The sequence below is a fragment of the Aegilops tauschii genome, chromosome 2 (genome assembly GCF_002575655.3).
Source record: "Aegilops tauschii subsp. strangulata cultivar AL8/78 chromosome 2, Aet v6.0, whole genome shotgun sequence".
In the NCBI taxonomy this organism is placed as follows: domain Eukaryota; kingdom Viridiplantae; phylum Streptophyta; class Magnoliopsida; order Poales; family Poaceae; genus Aegilops; species Aegilops tauschii.
The window spans coordinates 154,432,328-154,448,290 of record NC_053036.3 but is presented as its reverse complement, the minus strand read 5'-3'; positions in this window follow the sequence as shown (position 1 = coordinate 154,448,290).

The following is a 15,963-nucleotide window of genomic DNA, read 5'->3' as shown; positions in this document are numbered from 1 at the left end:
GATCCCCGTTTGTCGGATCTGGGGTTCCGGCAAACCCTTAAGGTTCGAACTCTGGGGTGCGCACGAAGTTCTTCCCCTCCTACCAATCTATGCTCTAGCTCGCTAATATCTCGCGGACGAACTCGACGAACTCGCAACACAGAAAGACACGAGATTTATACTGGTTCGGTCCACCGTTGTGGTGTAATACCCTACTCCAGTGTGTAGTGGTGGATTGCCTCTTGGGCTGATGTACAGTACAAGGGGAAGAACAACCTCCTGAAGTTGAGGTGTTCTTGTGCTTGCTGAACTTGTGTGGGTGAGATGACTCTGAATCAGTTATCCCCTACTGTGGTGGCTAGTTCTACTTATATAGGCCCTGGTCCTCTCCCCAAATATTGAGCGGGAAGGGAGCCAACAACGGCGGGCAATTTGAAAGGGGACAGCTAGTACAAGCTATCCTGACAAAACGGGTCTTCGCCTGCAAAAGGCTCTGGTGATGACACCGTCCTGGGCTCCACGGTGACCTCCGTCCTGCTGGCCTGCTGGTCTTGGTCTCGTTGCACCGATATGGAAACCTTTTCCTGATGCCTCGGTACTCCGCGTGCCTGCGCTGGCCTCCTTAGCATCAAAGAGGAAACAAGGACGCTGCAGGCACTGGCGCCCGCCTGGTGTCGATCATCATGGCTCACATCACGACAGCTTCGTGAGGTTTGCCCCGCCTTGATATCCCCGCTCCTCACGAGGCACCCTGGTAAGGCCGCTCCTGAGGAGGTCTTGCATCGTCCGCCAAGCGAGGCTTGGCCCCTCGCCAGGGTCTTGAATGCCTTATTGATGAAGATGGGCCATACAGGCCCGCTAGCATAGCCACGCCGTGGGCCGCAGGCAGGCAAGTCTGGGGACCCCCATTCCCAGAACGCCGACAGTAGCCCCCGGGCCCAAGGTGCGCTCGGGCTTGGCTTCGAGGCGAAGCCAAAGGTCAAGTACGGAGCGCTGCAGGCCCCAAAAGCATGCGGCCCTGGTTGACGCGTGGCGGTTGATTGGACGTGGGCGCCTCCACTTCCCCACGCTGCCTCGGCAACCACTCGATTTGACAAGTCCCCACGACATGCAAGGAAAATCATCATTACCTATGATCGTGGGAGGCGCCGGTTGGCCTTCTTCCACTATAAATGGGGAGGGGGGCGGACCCCCGGTCGCCCATCCCTATTTGGTTCACTCGCTTCTTCCTCCTTGCTCCACCGCTAGCAGCAATGGCGCCGTCGAAGAGGTTCTCCCCCGCGGAGAAAGGCAAGGCCCCTCGGGAGGGACCCGGCTCCTCGGCGCCCAAGCGACGACGTGGCCGTCCCCGCAAGCATGTCGCGACCCCCGCCATGGCCTCCGGCTCCCGGGGTGGCGCCGCAGTGCGCGGCAGGAGTCTCTCTGGTCACGGCAGTCCTGTCGACGAGAGAAGACGTGCCGTGGTTGCACGACCTCCCTGCCCGCGGTTCCATGCCTCAGAGGTGCTGCCGAACTTCGTTGTCTAGTCGGAGGATCTGGCCGGCAGCTGGCTCCAGCTTCCCCGCTTCTTTGCCGACGAGCTACCGGCCTCCGGTCCAGGCGGGCTCCGGCTGCAGGCGGACGGTTGCTGCAGCTGGGCTTCTTGGGTCGCGGTCGAGGTCTCCGTCACGGGCAACGTAGCTCTGGCCCGCGGTTGGCAGACATTCGCCCGCGCGCGCGGCCTAGGCAGGCGGTGCACCCTCCACTTCAAGTTCGACGGCGACGCGCCCCTCTTAGTGAGGGTGTTCGAGGAAGATGGTCGTCGCACCGGATGTTGCCCTGAGGTGAACGACGGCGAGGAGGTGCTCGGCCTTGGCGATGGTCGGGACGAGGAGGAGGACGAACCCACCGGCCGCGCCTCGTCTGGCTATGGTGGCTCCTCCCTTGGCGACAGTTCCAGCAGCGGCGGCCTTGATCAGCCGCCGCGCCCGCTTCGAAGGTGGTAGCGGGTCATCTCGTCGCCGCGCATCGGTGAAGCGCGAGGAGGGGTCCGACTAGACCCGGGACATCGCCAAGGCCCTGCCCCCGTTGCCTGCTGCAGGGGCGATCGCGCTTTTGTTATGTTCCCCTTTTCCTTCCTGCATCAAAATGAAACCAGCATGGGCCCGGAGGGGCGTGTATCGAACCATAACTTATTAACCATTATGCTACGCTTGTTGTTTCAATGTTGTGTGGCCATTTTGCGCAAAGCTAACTTAGCATGGTGCATTCGGGGCGCCCTCCTCCTTACGAGGCGTTTATTTCCTCGTGTCCATCTTGACCTTTGTGGCCTGAGATTGCTCAGGAACTGCAAAAAATTCGTTAGGGAGTTTGCCAGGAGATTTGTCGTTCACCCGAGCCTTGACCCGACGCTTTGTATCACGGTACCCATGGGGCACAGATTAGGAGAGATGCGCCAACTTTCAGGCTCGAACGAGGGTGGCTTGCGAGAACGAGAAGGCAGAGAGAAGAAAAACGCTCGCGAGGGCGCCTGCCTAGCCCCCTTCGCGAGGTATGCGAGAGAGAAAATACGAGCGAACCAGAACCGGAAAATGCGGTAAGAAGCGAGGGAATCGAATCAGCAAGAAACACCAAAAGCAAACTTCGATTAGGGAAAAACGAGCCAACTACGGAAAGCAAATGAAAAGCCGCGTCCGGCACCTAATCTAGTCTTCAAGTCTTCTCACCAGCGCAGAGCTAAGTGCTGCCACTAGGCATGGGAGGGAGCCCCAGGGCCTGAGGCCGGCGCTCCCGAGACTCCGGGGCGTGTACAGCCCCACTCATTATTATGTGAGAGTGTCACGGGCGGCGATTCTTCACAGGCACCGGGCCTTCTTCACAGGCTCTGGTCCTTTCTTCACAGGCTCTGGGCCTTGCTTCATGGGTAGAACTTCCTGAGGTGCTGGATGTTCCAGGCGTTCTAGATAGGTATCCCGTCCTGCGTCTCCAGGCGCGCGGCGGCAGGCCTGGAGACATGGATGACCCTGAATGGGCCCTCCCACATGGGTGAAAGCTTGTGCAGCCCTTCCCTGGAGAGGACCCGCCTCAGGACGAGGTTGCCCACCTCGAGCATCCTGGAGCGGACGTTGCGGCAGCGGTATCGCCGCAGCGCCTGCTGGTACGTTGCCGCCCTCAGTGCAGCTTCGCGACGACGCTCCTCCCCCAGCACGAGGTCCATCCCCCGCGTGGCGTCCTGCTGTGTTTCATCGAACGCCAGGACGTGCGGAGCGATGCTTAACCTCGTGAGGAAGGACTGCTTCAGCTCCGTAGACGAGGAAGAATGGGGTCTCGCCCGTTGGTTTGGTGGCGGTGGTGCGGATAGACCACAGCACGGACTGGACCTCGTCATGCCAGCCCCTGCCACAGGCCTCGAGCTTCTTCTTGAAGGTCTTGGTCTTGAGGCCCCTTAGGACCTCCGCGTTGGCGCGTTCGGCCTGACCATTGCTCCTGGGGTGCGCCACCGAAGCGTAGCAGATCTACGTTCCAAGGTTAGCACAGTAGGTTTTCAAGAGGTTACTAGTGAACTGTGAGCCGTTATCTGTGATGATGCTGTTCGGGACCCCAAAGCGGCTCACGAGGTCCTTGATGAACTTGACAACAGAGCCAGCTGGGATGGTACGGACGGCTTCCACTTCCGCCCACTTGGTGAACTTGTCGATGGCGACGTAGAGGTAGCGGTAGCCCCTAGGCGCTCGTCGGAATGGGCCCAAGATGTCCAGCCCCGAGACCGCGAACGGCCATGTGAGCGGAATGGTCCGGAGGCCCTGAGCCGGCTGAAGAATCTGCTTGGCGTGGAACTGGCAGGCTTCGCAGGACCTCACCAACTCAGCTGCGTTGTTGAGCGTAGTAGGCTAGTTGAACCCATTACGGAATACTTTGCCGACGAGGGTCCGTGATGATGAGTGGTGCCCGCAGTCCCCACCGTGTATGTCAGTTAGTAGCTCCTTCCCCTGGTCCCTGGAAATGCAGCACAGGGAGACGTCATTTGGCCGCTTCTTCCTGTACAACTCACCATCCTGGATACAGTACGCCGTTGCTTGCCGAACCACACGCTCCGCATCCTCCTCTTTGTCTGGCAGCGCCCCTTGCATCAGATATTCTTTGAATTCCTTGGTCCAGCATCCCTCCTGAGGTTCGAGCGCAAAGAGCAAGCGAGCTCCTGAGGTCGGGCCACAGGCCGGGGCTCCTGAGGCAGGAGGCTGTGGGAGTTCCTCCGGAGGCTGAGCTGTGCTTGAAAGTGGTGGTGTCACCGATGGCTTGAAGAGTCGTTCCTCAAAGACACCGGGCTCTTGTGGCTGCTTCTTGGATGCTCTCCTGGCGATGTCGTCAGCTTCCTTGTTGGTGCCCGGGGGCACGTGCTGCAGCTCCAGACCCAAGAACTGCTTCTCCATCTTGCGCATCTCCGTGAGGTATGCCTCCATATGCTCGTCCTTTGGCTCATATACTTTGTTGGAGAAGTTGACAAGGAGCTGCGAGTCGCCTCTAACGGTGAGGCGCTTCACCCCCAGAGCTGTCGCGGCCTTCAGTCTAGCTATGAGGCCTTCGTATTCTGCGATGTTGTTGGAGACCTTCTCGACATGCTGAAAGCAGAGCTGCACGGCGTAGTAGAGCTTATCCTGATTGGGCGAGATGAGTACTGCTCCAGCCCCTGCGCCTTGGTGCGCGAAGGCGCCATCGAAGTACATGACCCAACTGTCTGGTGCTTCACTTCCTGGCGAGGTGGACCGGTCTTCGCCTACTTCAAGTACCGGGACATCCGTCCATTCTGCCACAAAATCAGCGAGCGTGGCTCCCTTGATGACCCTGGTAGTGCTGAACTCTAACTGGAATGCTTGTAACTCGATGTTCCACTCGGCGACCCTTCCAGCAGAATTGGGGCTCCTGAGCACCCTCTCCAACGGGTAGGCTGAGATGACCTTGATGGGGTGGCCCTGGAAGTAATGCCGCAGCTTGCGCGAGGCCACCAAGAGTGCAAGCAGGAGCTTCTAAGGCATGGGATATCGTGCCCTTGTGTCTCGCAACACCGTGCTGACAAAATACACCGGGTGCTCGACAAGGGTTGGCGCGTTGGTGAGGCTCGTGTCTTGCGGGGGCCCGGACATCTCCTGAGGTGGTGGAACTCCTGGTGCCTGGTCGCTTGCGGGGGTCTTTGTGACGTCGCCCTGCCACGCTTGGTCTTCCGTTGACGCCGCTGCGGCTCCCGCGGCGCCTTCCGGATCTTGCGTCATTTCAGCTGTAGCTCGGCGCAGCGCGCCCTTGGCTTGGTGTTCCTCCCAAACCGCCACCAATGCTGCGGTGGCGGAGTACGGGGTAGCGGCGAGGTAGAGCACTAGGGGTTCGAGAGGTCGTGGTGCCACCATCACCGGAGGGCTGGTCAGGTACCTCTTGAGGTCTTGAAAAGCTCGGTCGGCCTCTTGGGTCCACTCGAATAGGCTCTTCTTTGTCATCAGCTTGAAGAAGGGTAGGGGGCGTTCCACTAGCTTGGAGATGAAGCGTCCCAACGCAGTTACCCGACCAGCCAACTTCTGCATCTCCTTTAGGGTCTGCGGCGAGCTCATGTCCTCGATGGCCTTGATCTTCTCTGGATTTGCCTCGATCCCTCTATGGGACACAAGAAAGCCCAGCAGCTTGCCAGAAGGGACGCCGAACACGCACTTCTCCGTCTTGAGCCGCAAGTTCACCTGGCCCGGGCTCTCGAATGTTTCTTCCAGGTCTTGGATGAGGGTCCTCGCCTCCCGAGATTTCACCCCGATGTCGTCGACGTAGGCCTCTGTGTTTCTTCCGAGCTGTCGCCCTAAGGCGATGTGCATCAGTCCCTGAAAGGTTGCGCCCGCATTGCGCAATCCAAAGGGCATGCAGGTGTAGCAGTACACCCCACACGGGGTCAGGAAGGCTGTCTTCTCCACATCTTCTACCGCCATCTTGATCTGGTGATATCCTGAGAACGCATCCAGGAAGCACAGCAGGTCGCACTCGGCGGTGGAGTCGACAATCTGATTAATGCGTGGGAGCGGGAACAGATCTTGGGGTCAGGCTTTGTTAAGGTTGGTGAAGTCGACGCACATCCCTTCCTTCCCGCCTTTCTTTGGCACTACGACGGGGTTCGCCAACCATTCGGGATACCGAACCTCGCGAATGGCTTCTGCCGCTTCTAGCTTGCGGGTCTCCTGGACGATGAAGGCATGCTTCTCAGTGGACTGCCATCTCGCCCGCTGCTACACGGGGCGTACATTGGGGCATACCCTGAAATGATGCTGAATCACCTCTCTCGGGACTCCTACCAGCTGATTGGGCTCCCACGCGAATATATCCTTGTTTGCGCGCAAGAACTTCACCAATGCTTCCCCTTGCCCTGGGTCGAGGCTGGCACCTTTGGTAAAGGTGGCTCCTGAGGGCCTGTCCTCGGTGACCGGCACCTGCTTGGTTTCCGCCTTGTCTTGTGTGAACAACTGCTTCTTCTTGGTCGGCATGGCTCCCTTGGGCTCGGAGGCGCCCGCTTCGGCAGGCTGCGCCGTCGCGGCAGTTTTGAGGGCGAGCTTGAGTGCCGCCACGGTCTCCTTGGTGTCCCCCTTGATGGTTAGGACGCCTTTGCTTCCAGGCATCTTCATGAGGTTGTAGGCCGGATGAGTCGCCGCCGTGTACTGGGCGAGAGCTGGGTACCCGAGGATAGCGTTGTACGGGAGGCCGATGCGGGCGATGTCGAAGTCGGCCAGCTCGGTGCGGTAGTTGTCGCGTGTGCCGAAGGTGACGGGGAGGCGGATCTGTCCCAGAGAGCGGGCAGTGCCACCACCAACTCCTAAGAAAGGCTTGCTGAGACTGAGTCGCTCGAGTGGTACGTGAAGAAGGCTGAAGGCCTCTATGGAGAGCAAGTTGAGGCCCGTTCCGCCGTCGATGAGAGTCTTGGTAACAGCCACGTTGCAGATGGTCGGCGTGCAGAGCATTGGGAGCTTGCCCGAGCCGGCGGTAGAGTTGGGGTGGTCTTCTGAGCCGAAGGTGAGGTCGGCCTCTGGCGCAGCCCAACCCGGCGGAGCCCCCGGGCGCTTGGAAGCGGCACTAATCTGACGGAGGAATGGCTTGACGTGGCGATCTGAAGGTGGTGCTTGAGAGCCGCCCAGCAGGGCTGCGACTGTGTGGTGCACCGGCACCGCGTAGCGAGCAGTGAAGAGGTCGCGGAGTTCCCCCCATGACGCCATCGTCGATCCAGGGAGGTTGAGCAGCTAGGCGCGTGGCTCGCCGACGAGGGCCATGGGGAGCCAGTTGGCCATGACCTTGTCGTCTCCCCCGGCCTCGAGGACGGCCTCCTCGTATGCCAGCAGGAACGTCGACGGGTCCGCCGCGCCGTCGTAGCGTGGCGGCATCTCCGGCTTGAACTTGGGTGGCCATCGCACCTGCCGCAGGGCGGGGGCCATGGCTCGGAGCCCCCGGGCCCCGTCGTCAACACCGGCCGCAGGAGCGGGTGGTGGGGCACCTGCCATGGGGGCGAAGTGCGGTGGCGCGGAGCGTAGGCTGGTGGAGAGGAGCTATGGCACACCCCTACCTGGCGCGCCAAATTTAGGATCTGGGGTTCCGGCAAACCCTTAAGGTTCGAACTCTAGGGTGCGCGCGAAGTTCTTCCTCTCCTACCGATCTACTCTCTAGCTTGCTAAGATCTCGCGAACGAACTCGACGAACTCGCAACACAGAAAGGCACGAGATTTATACTGGTTCAGGCCAGCGTTGTGGTGTAATACCCTACTCCAGTGTGTGGTGGTGGATTGCCTCTTGGGCTAATGGACAGTACAAGGGGAAGAACATCCTCCTGAAGTTGAGGTGTTCTTATGCTTGTTGAACTTGTGTGGGTGAGATGACTCTGAATCAGTTTTCCCCTACTGTGGTGGCTAGTTCTACTTATATAGGCCCTGGCCCTCTCCCCAAATATTGAGCGGGAAGGGAGCCAACAACGGCGGGCAATTTGAAAGGGGACAGCCAGTACAAGCTATCCTGACAAAAGCGGTCTTCGCCTTCCAAAGGCTCCGGTGATGACGCTGCCTTGGGCTCCACGGTGACCTCCGTCCTGCTGGCCTGCTGGTCTTGGTCTCGTTGCACCGATATGGAAACCTTTGCCTGATCCCTCGGTACTCCGCACCTGCGCTGGCCTCCTTAGCACAAAAGAGGAAACAAGGACGCTGCGTGCGCTGCCGCCCGCCTGGTGCCCCCCTGGTGTCGATCGTCATGGCTCACGTCACGAGAGCCTCGCGAGGTTTGCCCCGCCTTGATATCCCCGCTCCTCGCGAGGCAGCCTGGTAAGGCCGCTCCTGAGGAGGTCTTGCGTCGTCCGCCTCGCGAGGCTTGGCCCCTCGTGAGGGTCTTGAATGCCTTGTTGATGAACATCGGCCGTACATGCCCGCTAGCATAGCCACGCTGTGGGCCGCAGGCAGGCATGTCTGGGGACCCCCGTTCGCAGAACACCGACACTGTTCCTAGAACGCTGATAGGTTTCACTAGTGGCTTCTCTCAAGATAGCAAATTCTACGGTGGGTGAACAAATGACTGTCGAGCAATTGATAGAAAAGTGCATACACTACTGGAATCAGCTAATTTGCCATCTGCCAGTTCTTTGTCGTCTGCTAGCTGACGGCAAAGAAGCTCTTTGCCATCAGCTACCCAAAAGCAGACGACAAAGAAAAGGCGGACGGCAAAGAAGCTCTTTGCCATCTGCGAGCTCTTTGCCGTCTGCCAGCAGACGGCAAAGAGTGAGGTGGCCCCCACCCCCCGCCCGTTTGGAAGAAACTTAACGGCCCACCTCTTTGCCGTCTACCAGCAGACGACAAAGAGGCAAAAGGGCGGACGGCAAAGAGAGGCGGACGGCAAAGAGGGCACTACCTAACGGCCCGTACCCCCCGCCCGTTACTCACTTCTTCTCTCCCTCGCCGTTTCTCTCCTCCCACCCCACCGCCGCCGCCGCCGCCCGCCGCGCGCCGCCGCCGCCCCGTCGCCCCCGCCACCCAGGCTCCCCGCCGCCCCGGACCCCGCCGCCCCGCGCCCCACCGCCCCGGGCCCGGCCCCCCGCCGCCCCAGGCCGCCTCCTCCACCGCCCCGCCCCCCTCCTCCACCGGCCTCCTCCACCCCCAGGGGAGCCCCCCTTTTTTCTGTTTTTTTTCCTTTTTAGTTTTAGTTTTAGTTTAGATTTAGTTTTAGTTGTAGTTTTAGGTTTAGTTTTAGTTTAGTTTTAGTTTTAGGTTTAGTTTAGTTTGAGGAAAGAAGAAGAAGAAGAGACAAAGAGGAGAGGAGGAGAAGAAGAAGAGGAAAAAGGAAAGGAAGAAGAAGAAGAGGAGGAGGAGAAGAAAAAAGAAGAAGAGGAATAAGAAGAAGAAAAAAGAGGAGAGGAGGAGAAGAAGAAGAGGAAAAAGGAAAGGAAGAAGAAGAAGAGGAGGAGGAGAAGAAAAAAGAAGAAGAGGAAGAAGAAGAAGAAGAAGAAGAAAAAAGAGGAGAGGAGGAGCAGAAGAAGAGGAAAAAGGAAAGGAAGAAGAAGAAGAGGAGGAGGAGAAGAAAAAAGAAGAAGAGGAAGAAGAAGAAGAGGAAAAAAGAGGAGAGGAGGAGAAGAAGAAGAGGAAAAAGGAAAGGAAGAAGAAGAAGAGGAGGAGGAGAAGAAAAAAGAAGAAGAGGAAGAAGAAGAAGAAGAAGAAGAAGAAAAAAGAGGAGAGGAGGAGAAGAAGAAGAGGAAAAAGGAAAGGAAGAAGAAGAAGAGGAGGAGGAGAAGAAAAAAGAAGAAGAGGAAGAAGAAGAAGAAAAGAGAGGAGAGGAGGAGAAGAAGAAGAGGAAAAAGGAAAGGAAGAAGAAGAAGAGGAGGAGGAGAAGAAAAAAGAAGAAGAGGAAGAAAAGGAAGAATAGGAAGAAGAAGAAAAGGAAAAAAGAGGAAAAAACCCCGACCCGACACGGCACCCCGACCCCGACCCGGCACCCCGACATGACACCCCGACCCCTAGACCCCGACCCCGACACCCCGACCCCAACCCCGACCCCGACACCCCGACCCCGAGCCTGACCTGACACCCCGACCACGACACCGATACGGCACCCCGACCCCGACCCGGCACCCCGACCCCGACCCCGACCCCAACACCCCGACCCCGAGCCTGACCCGACACCCCGACCACGACACCGACACGGCACCCCGACCCCGACCCGGCACCCCGACCCGACACCCCGAGCCCGAGACGGCACCCCGACCCGACACCCCGACCCGGCACCCCGACCCGACACCCCGACCCCGGGACCCCGACCCCGAGCCTGACCCGACACCCCGACCCCGACACCGACACGGCACCCCGACCCCGACCCGACAGCCCGACCCCGAGACCCCGACCCCGACCCCGACACCTCGACCCCGAGCCTGACCCGACACCCCGACCATGACACCGACACGGCACCCCGACCCCGACCCGACACCCCGACCCCGACCCCGACACGGCACCCCGAGACCGACATGACACCCCGACCCCCGACACCTCCCGAAAAGGTGTTCTTTGGCCTTCCAGAAGCCGACGGAGTCATATATTTGTGAATTATTAGTTAGGTCATATATCTTTCGATTTTGTTATGAAAAACATCATATATAATTGTGTTGATCGGGTAGTTTTAAATGTGCAGTTGTTTCATCGCTGCGAGGTTTGGTGTTCGACGACCTCACCGTGCGTTTGACGAGCTCTGCCCCTTCGTTCGTGGGTGAGCACAAATGACATGTCCTCCTCCCCCATTAATTATTTGATCTATTCCGATGAAACTTGATAGCTAGCTATATATGTGTCTTGAATCATCAGTATGCGTAACCAATATGTGTCCCCCGTTCGAAAGCGTCATAGTTATAAATATGCATAAATTTGCATATTTATAACCTTGATTCTTTCGAATTGTCCAACGCTATCCATGGACAGCCTGAGTATGTTTAGATTGGGTTCGTTTTCCCATATGCTTTGCTCCGGATCCGACGCATAAATTTCTTCAGTGCCTCCCCTGTTGTTCTCCGGGTACACATCCTCTCTGTTTATTGCAGAGACGTGTATCAGGAGAACAGCGGGGAGGTGCTGCTGAAATTTTGCGTAGGATCCGGAGCATAGCATGGGAAAATGAACCCAATCTAAACATACTCGGGTGGGATTAGGACCTATCATTACCTATTAGAGTGTAGGTTGCATGGACGTAATAAAATTGACAAAGTAGATGAACTCATGAATATATACATGGTGAATTATATATATATATATATATTAGTTGTGTGTCTAGTAGCTCTGAAAGTCAAGATGAGTGATCGTGCGTGGATGTACACCGGTCACACTGGTCAGAACAAATGGAGCACTGAATGGTTCACAAAAACCAAGGGGTTTGTGCGAGCCGCATTTGCAAATGGCCAGAGGAAAACCTGGTGCCCCTGTTTACGGTGCGGCAATTGGGAAAAGAGGACAGAGGCTGAAATGGGCAAACACCTGCAGAAGAGTGGTTTTACGCCCGATTATACGGTGTGGACATTTCATGGTGAGTCTGCCCAACGTGACCGAGCTGAGGTGGATCATCGTCGCACCGACGAGCATGGTACCGGGATGGAAAACATGGTGCAAGACTTTGATGATGCTCGGGATTCGGACGAGGAGATGGAGGAATCTGCAAAGGCCTTCAATGAAATGTTGGAGTCTTCAAAACGTCCGCTCCATGAGCACACTGAGCTTTGTCAGTTGGATGCCATCTCACAAGTAATGGCTCTGAAGGCTCAGTTCAACTTGGGCAGAGAATGCTACGATGCAATGATGACAGTATTTGGACGCTTTCTACCCAAAGGCCATGTAATGCCTGCAAACCTGTACCAGTCGGACAAAATCCTCCGTGCACTGAAGATGCCCTATGATAAGATACATGCCTGTGAGAAAGGATGTGTCTTGTTTAGGCTTGACTATGCGGACTTGAACTATTGTCCCATTTGCAAGTCTTCCAGGTATGTTGTGGTAGACAACGGTATGGGTGAGAAGACACAGACCAAAATCCCCGTTAGTGTTCTTCGGTATATGCCAATCGTACCAAGACTTCAACGTCTTTTCATGGTCGAGGAGACGGCCAGACAGATGACATGGCACAAAACGGGCAAAAGAACCGAACTAGATGCAGATGGGAATCTGATGATTGTACACACATCGGATGGTGTTGCGTGGAAAAAGTTTGATGAATTACATGGTGACAAAGCGGCAGATCCGAGACATCCTCGAGTCGGCATCAGCATGGATGGGTTCAGTGTGTTTGGTATGACGGCAGCCCAATACAGTTGTTGGCCCGTATTTGTCTTTCCACTCAATCTCCCCCCCGGACAGATTATGCAAAGAAAGAACATTTTCCTAACGTTGATAATTCCAGGGCCCAACTATCCGGGGAAAAATATGAATGTGTACATGCAACCGCTTAAGGACGAATTGCAAGAAGCCTGGGATAATGGGTTCAAGACATACGACGCCTATAGCAAACGGAACTTCATAATGCGTGTCTGGTACATGTACTCGACGTATGACTTGCCGGGGTATGCGCTATTCGTTGGCTGGTGTGTGCATGGAAGGTTCCCATGCCCCACATGCAAGGGAGCTCTTGAGTTTCGTTGGCTTCAGGCCGGTCGCAAGTTTTCTTGCTTCGACATGCATAGACAGTTCCTGAATCCTCGCCATAAGTTCAGGAAAGACAAGAAGAACTTCATCAGAGGTAGAGTTGTCAAAAACTCTGCACCACCTGCATTGACAGGCCAACAGACCCTGGATCAGTTAAACGCTCTCGAGCCAGATCCAGAGCGTCCAGGGTACTTCAAGGGGTATAATTCTAAGCACGCCTGGACTCACAAAACATGCTTATGGGATCTGCCTTACTTCAAAGACCTCCTTTGCCCACACAAGATCGACGTGATGCACACTGAGAAGAATATCGCCGAGGCACTTTTTGGTACATTGTTCGGCATAGATGGGAAGTCAAAGGATAATACTAAGGCTAGAGTCGATCTGGAGGCGCTATGTGATAGGCCGTTACAAAACATGAAAGAACCGAAAGGAAAGTAGAACTGGACGAAGCCAAAGGCATGGTTCAATCTTGGAAGGCCAGCTATGAGGGAAATTATCTTGTGGGTGAAAATGCAGTTGATGGTCCCCGATGGGTATGCAGCGAATCTACAGAGGAGAGCCAGTCTTGATAAATTAAAGATATTTGGTCTCAAGAGTCATGATTGGCACATATGGATTGAGCGGGTAATGCCGGTGATGTTGCGTGGCTTCATCCCTGAGGATGAATGGCTAGTACTGGCAGAACTCAGCTATTTCTTCCGTGTTCTTTGTGCGAAAGAACTATCGCCTGGCGTGCTAGAAGAAATGGAAGAGTTGGCGCCGGAGTTGATCTGCAAGTTAGAGAAGATCTTTCCACCGGGCTTCTTTAATCCAATGCAACATTTGATTTTGCATCTCCCCACCGAGGCAAGATTGGGGGGGCCCGTGCAAAATCGTTGGTGCTACCCAATTGAGAGGATGCAGAAGACGCTTCGACAAAAATGTAAAAATAAACGTAGAATCGAAGCATCGATGGCTGAGGCATTCATCACTGAGGAGGCGGCAAACTTCGTGACAGCACACTACGAAGCCAAAAATCGTCATTTGCATAATCCGAAGCCTCGGTACAATGCTGACGACCCTTAAAAGGGTGGATCCAACCACAGCCTATTCAAAGGGAATCTCGCACCAGCCAGTGTTTCAAATCCAGTATCTTTGGATAACGAACAATGGCGGACCATTTCGTTGTATATCTTCAACAACCTGATAGAAGTGCGGCCGTACATCGAGTAAGTTCTCGGTACATAGTTTCGCAACTTCTATTTCCTTTGAACTGCTCTTATTCCTGGATATTTCATACAGTTGATACGTCGCCTTATTCTCGTATGGAGTGGTGATCCAAAAGGATTCTGTCGAAGAGTATGAGCTTCTCGCAAAGCAAGGAGGCGGCTATCCCGGTTTCATCTCCTGGTTCAAACAAACGGTAATTTCTATTAGACTTGTAGGCTAATTTGTAGGCGGCTATCCCGGTTTCATTCGCTAATTTGTGCGTAATGCAACAATCCTTTCATATTAAACTTGTAGGCTAATTCAGAGTCTATGGACGCCGAATTGAGACAAGTCGCTAATGGTTTTGACTATAAGGTCCGTTCATTTGACAAATACGACATCAACGGGTATCGCTTTCGTACCTATGGCAAAGAGCTATCTATGGCCGACCGAAAGTCTACAAATTGTTGTGTATCTGCTATCGGCGAAGGAGGTACCGAGTATTATGGGAGAGTTGAAGCAATTTATGAACTTCTATTCTATGGTGAAAACCCACCAAATGTCGTAGTCTTCAAATGTTATTGGTTTCAGCCGAAGGAGACTAGAAGGACTCATAAACATATAGGGCTAGTTGAAATCAACCAAAGCACCCATTTAGATGTTCCTGATGTCTATATTACGACTCAACAGGCGACCCAAGTATTCTATCTACCGTGGGCCTGCCAAACTAATCCAAATCTGAAAGGTTGGGATGTCGTTTATGAAGTGCCGCCACGTGCTAGACTATCTCCCCCAAAGGAAGAGGATTATGAACCTCACATTAACCCAGACACATATGAAGGAGAATTCTTCCAAGAGACACGTCTTTCCAAAAAGCGTTTCAAGAACCGCTATACTTCACCCCAAAACATTGAAGTAGACAGCGACAGTGAATCCGACATCACCCCAGAGGAGGAACAAGAAGAGCCGGAACAAGAAGAGGTTACTGCTGCGGATGACCTGTCATTGCTTGACCGAGTATGTCAAGGTGGCCTTCCACATGTTGATGCCACTGAACCCTATGAGCCCGTCATTGATTATAGTGATGATGATGATTATGCATTTATTGATGATACTGATCGAGATTATTAGTAGTGTCAGGTATTAAATTTTTTAATGTTGTACTTGATGATGATACACTTAAGTGATACACATATTATTATTCATGTCGGTCTTTTTTTTATGTTGTACTAATTTCGTTTACTGTTTGTCATGGCAGGTGTTGAAAGATGGTGGGCGCTGGTCGGGAGCGCGCCAAGGCCCCTTCTTCATCGGCGCGTGGTCTGAGGTCTTCGATTCCAGACGCACCTCTCCGCCGAGCGTTGCTGGACAGTATGGCCACACCGCCGGGCCCTTCTTCGTCGACCGCGGTGCCCAGCAGGGGACGAGGTAGGAAGAGAGGAGGTGGGGCACGTGGTCGCGGGAGAGGAGGTAGGGTGACTGCTACGGCGCCTTCCTCGGCACCACCCCCAGCTGTTTCACCCGAGCACGTGACTGCTAGGGTGGACTCGTCCGAGGAGGAGGCTACACGGACTCCGGTCCACGAGCCTCCGGTCCACGGGTCTTGGGCCCATGAGCCTCGGGTCGACTGGCCTTCGGCCCACGAGAGTTCGGCCCACGAGACCCCGGAGGAGCACACGTCCGGATGGGGTACCTGGCCGGATCAGCCCGAGGAGCCGAGTGGCCATGCTGATGATGGCGGGGAGCCGACTGATCTTGAGGAGGAGGGTGGCACCGTCTACCAGCGTGGTGCTACACGGCTCCCGTCCGTGCCAGCGACCCGCGAGCAGAGGTGGTTGATTTTCCCTGATGGGGAGAGGTACGTAAGTGCATTTAATATTTTTGTACCTTCTGCATTCACGTTTCTTCAAATAACTAATGCGTTGGCCTTGTCATGCTGCAGGGGTTGGGACCACCATCATAGTGTCCGCTGGCCCAACTCCGTCCTTGGAGTTCTTTGCCGGCAAAACTTCCCGGGGTTTGTCACGTTGCCTGGTGAGGGTAGGCTTCCAGAGCTTGGATTGAGCTGGGAGCACTACGTGGCTGCCCCGGCCCCGCCGGATGAGATTATCGACGGTGTCGTGTGCGACACGAGGGCAGACATGGTGATCAGAAA